At 39.2% G+C, this 10,012-nt stretch overlaps 1 pseudogene; it reads left to right on the top strand.

The window, feature by feature from the left end:
- Nucleotides 1-1,549: 1,549 nt before the first annotated feature.
- On the top strand, nucleotides 1,550-2,135 carry LOC102843822 (annotated as a pseudogene).
- The last annotated feature ends 7,877 nt before the right edge of the window (nucleotides 2,136-10,012 follow it).

The following is a 10,012-nucleotide window of genomic DNA, read 5'->3' as shown; positions in this document are numbered from 1 at the left end:
CCAGTGGTGAGAATCTTTGTCTTCTTGACATTGAGCCTCTATCCATTTTGGAGGCTGCAATCCTTGACCCTCTGCAGCAGGTGCTTCAGGTCCTCTTCAGTTTCAGCAAGCAGGATTGTGTCATCTGCATAACGCAGATTGTTGATAAATCTTCCACCAATCTTGACCCCACATTTCTCCTCATAGAGCCCAGCCTCCCGGATAATCTATTCTGCATATAGGCTGCAAAGGTATGGAGGTAGGATGCATCCCTGGCGTACACCCTTCCCAATTTTGAACCATGCAGTGTTCCCTTGTTCTGTTCTGACGACTGCCTCCTGGTCCAAGTATAGGTTTCGCATTAGCATGCCTTTTCAATTTGTATGCTGAGCAAATTATTCAAGATACTGACCATATTGAGGAGGAATGTGGCATCAAGTTTGATGGAGATTCATCAACAACCTGTGTTATGCAGAAGATATGACCTTAATTGCTGAAAGTCAGGAGGAGTAGGAAAAAATCAAGGAATGTAGTCTGTAGTATGGATTTCATCTAAATGTCAAGACAACAAAGATTCTTACTACTGGACCAATAGGAAACATCATGATGGGTGAAGAGATTGAAACCATCAACAATTTCATCTTACTTGGATCCACAGTTAACACCCTTGGTATCATCAGTCAGGAAATAAAAAGATGCTTTGCACAGGGAAAATCTGCCATTATGGACCTATCTAAATTATTGAGGAGTAATGATATCAGTTTGAGGACTAAGGTGCATTTGATTCAGGACACTGTATTTCTGATCACTTGCTATGCAGCTGATAGCTGGACAATAAATAAGGAAGACAGACGAATTGATGCATTTCAGCTGTCCTGTTGGTGAAGTGCAGTAAATATTCCATGGACAGCCAAAAGGAAGATATATGTCTTGGAGAGGATGCAGCGGGAGTGCTCTTTAGAGGCAAGGATTATGAGGCTTCACCTCACATACTTTGAGAATGTTGCTAGGAGGAGCTATTCCTTGGAGAGAGACATGACGCTTAGAAGGACAGTCAGTGAGTGAAGAAGAGGAAGACCCTCCACCAGATGGATTGACATATTGAGTGCCAGAATGGTTTCTAGTGTGTCAGAAAGTGTGAGGATAGCACAGGAAAGGACAAGTTTCAGATCCGCTGTTCATAGGGTCACTATGGTCATACTTGATTCAATGGCACTTAACAACAACAACTAACAACATGTTTTTATCAGATGGGTTTAATCTAGTGTAATAGTAGTGTGTGAGATATGTTAATTCAAACACGAATCAAGATAAGGATTTACAGATTTATTATATTCTCATCCGTTGTGTTTACTGCATGCCTGCTGGGAAAATAAATGGAGAGGTCACAGATAGAGAGGGATTATGAGTATGGACCTTTCCTGGTTTTCATAGTGAAATATGACAATAAGAAAAAAGACTATGGCCACTTGGCTGCCCGTGGACCACGAAGGCTGGGCAGCAGCCACTGGTGCAGCACAGACAGAGCTTGGAGGATGCAGAGTCCCAAGTGCAGCCCAGGTTCAAGCAGATGATTGCGATCTGGGAGCTGAAAGAGTGCCCAAACGGGAACATCGAGATTGGGAAACCAAGCATTGTATGTCTATTTGTGCAGGATCACTTTTAACCACAACATCAATCCATTGGGCATCTTTTATGACCAAAACTATGTCTTGTCATAATGAACTTCCTAAGTTCCTCTTCTGGGACACTGCTGGCCAGAAACAATTTCATTCACTGGCTCCCATGTACTGCCCTGGATCTGCTGCCGCTGTCATTACATATGATATAACCAAAGAGGATTCATTTCAGTCTGAAAAAAATGGGTTAAGGCACTGGAAGAACATGGTCCAGAAAACATTGTAATGGCTATTTCTGGGGAAAAAAATGTGATATTTCAGATGTTAGGGAGGTTCCCTTGAAGGATGCTAGGGGGATGGAGGGTCCATTGGTGCCATCATCGTGGAGACAAGTGCCAAGAATGCTATTAATATTGAGGAGCTCTTTCAAGGAATCAGTCGCCCAAGCCCACCCTTGAACCCTCATGAAAATTGAAGCAGTGGAGTGATTAAGCTTGGGAAGCAAACTGCACACACGGCAGCCGCCAATGCTGCTGACCCAGGCCTTGGCTGAACACACTTGAGCACGATGGATCTTCTCATACTCTGCTTGAGCTGTCTGTTTTCCAAGACTTGGCAGCTCAGCACTCAACTCAAAAAAGAGAGCACACTGGCTTTGCACCTGAAAGTCCAGCTGGGAAGAGGTGCAGAAAAAGTCCCTGAAATGAGATTTTAGAAAACTCTTTTTTCTTTTTAAAAAAATTTTTTTAATTAATTTTAATGAATGTTTGCAGGTATTTTGGATTCCCATACATTCATTGTTGCATTTTTCTCCCTGCCTACCCCTCACCCCAGTTCTCTCTTCTCTTTGAAAAGTAAAAGAAAAATTATTTCTTTGGTATAGAATCCCCCCACTCCCGCCCCAAGTACACTCCCCTCTGCAACCTTTACTCTGGAACTCGTCTGGTAACCATAATAAACTCTTGGGGGGAAACCACCACACTATTCTAAAATGGACTTTAATGAATAAAATATACAAGACAGGGACAAGAAGTTCAATAATTAACATATGTTGAGTTTGTGTTAAGAATTTTTTCCAAATGCTTGTATTTGTCCAGAAGACATTCTGGCCTTTTATGTGATTAGGGTTCCGGTTGGTGCTCCATTCTGAGTTCCCTGGGTGACCTAACCAAAATTCAATAACTTCTTAGAGCTGTTACCTCTCTTACCTACTCAGCTGTCACTGACAGACAAATTTAATTTAGAAGGTATATTTTAACAGGCTTTAGGACTAAGCCTTTACTTCCCACTTGTTGAAAAGACATCAAAGAAGTATAATTGTACCATCATTGAAGCTTCAGGCTTGTTCTATTTAAACAAAAGAGAAAGCTATATTAAAACTATTGTCCACATTTCAAACTTCCAGTTGAGAAACAATTTTCCAAGTTTGATCACATAGTAAAACACATAGAATATTGTTGTTAGTTACCATCAATTTAGCTATGACTCACAGCCACCCTATGAACAACAGATCTGAACTTTTCCCTATCTTGAGCCATCCTAACCATCTCCAGTATGCTTTGATATGTCGTACTGTCTTGTTGAGATCTTTACCTCTTTCTCTGGCCTTCAGCCTTTCTCAATGTGATATCTTCTTCCAAGGGCTGGTTGCTCCTGACAACATGCACCAAGTATGTGAGATGAAGGTTCACTGTCTTTGCCTCTAGGAGCTCCTTGGTTGTACTTCCTGCAGGACAGACTTATTTCTTCTCCTGGCAGTCCATAGGATATTAGTACTCTTTTCCAACAACATAATCCAAAGCCCTTAAATTTCCTCTGTCATCCTTACTCATTGTTCAACTTTCACATGGGTAGGAATCAGTTGAAAATACCATGGCTTGGGTACTCTTTAGTCTTTAAACTGACATAAAAATATCATACATAATTTGGGGACTAAGAATCCTAATTTGAAAGAATCATTGGTGTAGTAATTATATAAGCAGTAATTGATATAGGTTATGAATAGTACTCAAAAGACCACTTGGTATAAATCACTGCCACAGCCATAAATTCTGACTCTCTAGAGAAGTTTAGTGCAGAGTGCATTCTTTACAAAAGGATATGCTATGTTGTTAGATAAAGGGGGGAAAATTATAGAGGATGTTTGAATCTGAATCATAGTGAAAAGTTCTAATAGTAATTGTCTATAGGTTGCAGGAGAGACAGAATTTATCAGCACCTTAAGATACTAGATTTTAAAAACTACAAAACAGAGAAAGCATTTTTTTAAGTTCGTGACCTTGGGTAGGTGATTATTAAGGCAAAGAAGAGGTCCAACCCTGAAATGCTAATTAACTGAAAATGGAGTTTGATTAACACCTTCCTTTTTGGTGGCCTACTGAGTAGGGAGTTCTACCAACCAAAAGCGAGTAGTTCCAGTCCACCAGCTGCTAACCTAAGGTGGTGCCTATCAGACAGTTTGAATCCACCAGCAACTCTGTGTAAGAAAGATAGGATGTCTCCTCCCACGCAATTTACAGCCTCTGAAAACTCACTGGAGGATCAGCTGTTAATCTGTTCTGACTCAACGACAATGAGAGAGAGAGATATGCACAATTAATCCAAGATATTTCTGTCCACCAGAATAAAAGGATAAAAGTAAAGGGAAAAGAAAAGAAATTATAGCTTTCTTGGAAGTCTAGCATCAAGAACCAGTTGCTTTTTATTTAGGGCTTATACTGAGAGGTGGTTCTTAAAAGCTCTTCTAAGCAGTGAATTTTATAGGGTGTAGGAAAATCCTAGAAGGATGACCTCAGAAATTGTCAGGCCAAAGACATGGGGAAGTTTCAGCTCACACTTCCTTTGCCAAGGTCATTTCTAAGGGCCACCCATTGTTTTTGGAAGACTACAATATAAAAACAAAGATTTCAGTAACTTAGTGAATGGATGAAAGGGAGACTGGGAAAAGCAGTTCTACTCTGAAAGGTGGGCTGTCTTGTTTTGGTTGAGAGTTGTGTGGAATGTTTGGTTGTTTTTTATTTAAGCCTCTTGTTTAGAGTCACCACCAACTCCTGGAGTGCCTTTGTATTTAAAAGTCAGTTAGGCCCTCAGGCAAGTGTAATTATAATTTAGAAGAACGTTTCTTCTCAGTGGTGCTTTACTGGTCTGTCAATTTGCTGTACTGAGGTAACCTGGAGTGGCTATGATGCTGAACTATGTGCCCTTGGGGTGTCAAATGCCATAATGGTTACAAATGGTGGACAGTGTTTGTTGGAACTACCAGATTAAGACATGTTTAGAAACAGGAGTGGCATCTACTTTCTAAACAACATGCCCCTGGAAACTACGAACTTTGAGAAATGAAGTTACAGAAAGACTCCAGCTCTTTTGTTCATAGGGTTGTTATGAGTCATCCTTGACTCGCTCGCAATCAACAACAGCAGTGTGAGCTGGTACTTCAGAGTCCATTATGGCTGTGCCTACCAACCCACCGGTCATCTACAAAATGAGAGGACCTTGAAGAAACCAGTACCAAATAATAGAGCTTTCTGTCTACCGCAGAAAGGGGAGAAGGGAAATCTAGACAGATATTTGCTTTTTAGCTCCAAAAGATGCTGTCAATTTGATGTTGAGAATGATTTCTATAAGTCGCAAGAGCAAATTGACATTCTTAGAGTTTGAATACTGAAAACAAATACTTATTTTGGTTCTAAAGTACCTCTTAGTTTTCTTAGGCAGGTACCCCCCAAAACTGTTGACAAGTGGCATTTACAGCCTCTGCAGGGATTTTCTTTCAGCTTTATCCTAAATTAACCTGTTCCCATATATGAAGGCACACTTTGTTTTGTGATAGCTGTGTTGTACAAATTCTCAACTGCAGGTTGCTGATACACCAGGATTTCCAAGCAATGAACCATACATGGCTTTGTGAAACCCGTATTGCATGAATTCTGAACTGCAGATTTTCTCTGAACTGTAGTGTTTCCATGAAAGAAAGAACACTTTTTTTTCTCCCAAAACCTCTAATAAATGAATTCTCAACTGCAGTTTTGTCTTATATTCCAGTATTTACAAGTAGTAAGTTGTTATACTTTGTTTTGTGAAACTCATGTTGCACAAATTCTAAACTACAGTTTTTTTCTCACATTCCTTTTTTTTTTCAATAGTAAAGAATACTTTCTTTGGTGGAAAAAAAAAATCAAAACAAAAAAACCCAGGCTGTTAAATTTAGTGATCTGCTATATTTGAAGCCTGGGCCTTAGAATACAGGACAGGTCCTTTCTAGTTATATCACACAAACATGCAGAAAAATGTTTTCGTGTGTTGTTGTTATGTGCTATTTTAGTATGTTGTTGTTGTTAAGTGCTGTCGAGTCATAGGTGACTCATAGCGACCCTATGAAGGAGAGTCCTCGACTCTTGGGTGCCTTTCTTCCTCTCTCCAGGTTGAAAGGTTTTCCAGAGACAAGCTATTACGGAAGTGGATGCCACTCCTCCTTCCAACCATTTTCGTATAGATATTAAAATATTGTATTATGTTGTTGTTGTTACGTGTCATCGACTTCATCCCAGTTGCCCCAGTCAACTAATCAATCCACCTCATAGAGGGCCTTCCCTTCCTGTGCTGTCCCTCCACCTTACCAAGCATGATGTCCCTCTCCAAGGACCTATCCCTCCATACAAAATGCCCAAAGTATGTTAGACGGAGCCTCAGAATCCTTGCCTCTAAGGAGCCACCTGATTTAACCCCTTCCAGGATGAATCTGTTTGTTTTCGTAGCAGTCCATGGTACCCTCAATACTGTTCTCCAGTACCACAGCTCAAAGGCATCAATTCTCCTTCTATCCTCCTTAGTCATTGTCCAGCTCTCTGATGCATAACAAGTGAATGCAAAGACCTATATCAGACACACCTTAGTCTCCAGAGAGACACGATTGCTCTTCAGTACTTTGGAGAGGTCCCTAACAGCAGACTTTCCGATCACAATACGTCTTTTAATTTCCTGACTACTGGTGCAGAGAGTGTTGACTGTGGAGCCAAGCAAACTAAAGCTGTGAACAATCTCAATCTCTTTACCCACCATCCCGACGCTGCCAATTGGCCCAGTGGTGAGAATCTTTGTCTTCTTGATACTGAGCCTCAATTCATATTGAAGGCTACAGTCCTTGACCCTCTGTAGCAAGTGCTTCAGGTCCTCCTCACTTTCCTCAAGCAGGGTTGTGTCATCTGCATATCACAGATTGTTGATAGATCTTCTACCAGTCTTGACCCCATATTCTTCCTCATAGAGCCCAGCCTCCCAGATAATCTGTTCTGCATACAGGTTAAAAGGTATGGAGACAGGGCACATTCCTGGCGTACGCCCTTCCCAATTTTGAACCATGCAGTGTTTCCTTGCTCTGTTCTCACTACTGCCTCTTGGTCCAAGTATAGGTTTCTCATTAGCACGATCAAGTGTTCTGAAATTCCCATTCTTCTCAGAGTCAGTCACAGTTTGTTATGATCCTTTGCATAGTCAAATGCCATTGCATAGTCAATTGTATTATAGAATTGACAAAATACATCATTAATTTATAAATAAATGTATAAAGACAAAATTGTTACAAAAGACAAATTAGAACATCATATATTGGAAAAAGGGTGAATCCATTAAGACGATATAATAATTATAAACATTTATGTACCTAATAACAGAGTCTCAAAATATATGAACAAAAAAAAAATGACAGAATTAATAGGAGAAATATACAGTTCTACAATAATAGTTGGAGACCTCAATATTCTACTTCCAATATTGGATAGAATAAGTAGACATAGATCAATAAAGAAATAGACAACTTTGTCAACACTGTAAATCAAATAGACATAAAATACTCTACCACACAACAGCAGAATGCACATATTTTTCTCAAGTGCACAAGGAGCATTCTCCACTATAGACCATATGTTAAACAGAAAGTCTGTTTGACCACAATTCTCAATAAAGTTTAAAGGATTATAATCATATGTTATACACCAAAATAGACTCTTGATGCCTAAACTGTGGTTGTAATCCAATTTAGTAACAAAATTTTGTTTTATTTTGGGGTTTTGTGGAGGATTTTTTTTTTAATGAGACCTTAATAATGTAGACTCCTTGCTTTTTTGAGTTGATTCTAATTCATGTTGACCTCAAATGTTTTAGAGTTCTATGGGGGTTTCCTACAGAAACAGATCACCAGTCCTGGTTTTTTGTGGTACTCAGGAATGTGTTTGAACTGACAGCCCCTTTAGTCAGAAGTCGTTTGTCCCAAACACAGACCATTCCCAACTAAAACGGAATAAAGCTAGTGTTGCTCTTCTATGTCCTTAACCCAAAATAGACTCATAGCTGATCCTCCAGGGTTTTTTTCAAAGGTTGTAAATTCCACGGGAGGAGACTGATCATATTTCTCTCATGGAGCAGCTGATAGATTCAAACCATGTACCTTTAGGTTTGCAGCACAAGTCCTTACCACTAAGGTACCGGAGCTCCCAGAATACAACTAGAAATCAATAACAGAAGGAAAGCTGAGAAGCTTATATGCAATAAAATGAACTTTTTTCCTTTTCAGTAGATCATTTTCCAGAACACAAAATCAAGATAGGGTGTCTTTCATCATCACTGTTTTTCAGGAACACAAGTCTCAAAATTCAGCATTGTCAGTTCAAATCCCAGGTTTCAAGCTTAAATAACTAAACCAATGATAGTAGTTATTAGTCAACATTAGACTCTGAGGAAAAGAAATATTCTTTGAAATATCACTTTCTTTTTCCCAAGCATGAAAATTAGCTTCTAATATCCACCTCTGCAATACTATGAGTTAATAAGAAATTGAAGATTTTCCATTACATATTTCTTACCTCTCAATTCACTTAATGCTTTAGATGAGAGTCTTCTAGAGTCATACCCAGAAACAAAGATTTTAGTATAAATCGTTTGAGAAGGATCCAAGAAGCACCAGTAAATGAGAAAGTGACACTGGACAGAGAAATAGTCAAAGTTTAGATTAGTAAGCAAATTCACATTGTGGGCAGTTGGTTTCCATGTCAATGGAGAACGTGTAGGAGACCGTATAGAGCATATTTAGGAACTGCCCAACTTTAGGGTGAGGAAATTGGATACATTTATTTGTTAATTGTTCTCTGTCATTGTTTGAGGACTGCTTTCTATGGGTGATGTTGATACCTGATCTGTTCCAAGTGACAAAACATGCTTCCTGTTTGAGAATACTTTCTGGCCAGAAGCCATTGGGATGTAAGGGAACAGTGAATGCGAAAGTAACATGGCATGCTAGCAATACATCTACTGTAACTAGTATCTCTAACAGTTTGACTTTTCACACTATTTTTACCTTGGGCGTAATGACATTCAATCAGAGGAGTCCAACGTGGTGGAGCAATCACATGCAATACTGCAGAGCTCAGCAAGATCCTGAGTCAGATTTCTCCCTTGACCATGTCCCTTCTTGGCTCCAGGGCTTCGCGCTTGGTAACTTTCAGGGACTTCTTGTTTATTTCACTAGTGAAGCCAGAATTTCCTTTATAAATGGCATTTAACACTCCTGTCACCAGATAGCCTCTGTGCTCCCTTCTACTGGAACACACAAGGTATATGGGGTGGAAAAAAGTGTTGTAATTTCAATTAGAAGTGCAAAAAACAATACAAGGGAATTTGCTCTCATGCTATGTCCTTTACTCGCAGAAAAATCATCTTTCAAGAGAAAATCAGTGCTCATTTTAGAAAGTCAGTAGTAGAAAAGCTTTCATTGGTTTGCTCTTTCACCACCTTTGGAAGGTCTCAGATTAGCTTTTTGTCTCTGCTCTAGAAATTTAAAGCCAAGGATAAATAAGAGTGTTGTAAGCAAACTATAAGATGACATATTTGTGTCATGGCAGATCCATGAGCTCACACTTAATCTATTGATTATCTGTCTCTAGTGGCCCATTAGCTTATTTGTTCCAGTCTACTAGTGAGCCCTGCCCTGCTTCTTCAAAGACAGTTATTTGAACTCTCATTTCAGCTGCAGATTATGATGGAGACACTGGTACAAATGGCTCTCTGTAGACTTCTTATGTATTAGTTATTCTTTTTCAATCACATTGCTTTATGTATCTGTACTATCCACTTATTTAAATGAAATAAATTGGTAAAGCTTGGGAAGGATACCTGAAGTTATTTCCTTCTTCATCTCTCTTTCCTGCCATACAGAACTTGGATATGTTATCGTTAATATTTATCTTATATCATTAATACAGGAAATAAAGCAACAAAATGAAATTATGCCAATATTTGCATTTCCCCTTTATTAAATAGTCAACATACAAAAATCAGTTGGCTTTCTCTACCATGACAAAAAGAATACAGAGCCAGAACTAAGAGAAACAATACCCTTCTCAATAGCTAATCACAAGATT

The sequence above is a fragment of the Elephantulus edwardii genome, unplaced genomic scaffold (genome assembly GCF_000299155.1).
Source record: "Elephantulus edwardii isolate Elephantulus edwardi_28Jun2011 unplaced genomic scaffold, EleEdw1.0 scaffold00099, whole genome shotgun sequence".
NCBI lineage: Eukaryota > Metazoa > Chordata > Mammalia > Macroscelidea > Macroscelididae > Elephantulus > Elephantulus edwardii.
This window is presented reverse-complemented; position numbering and strand designations above follow the sequence as displayed.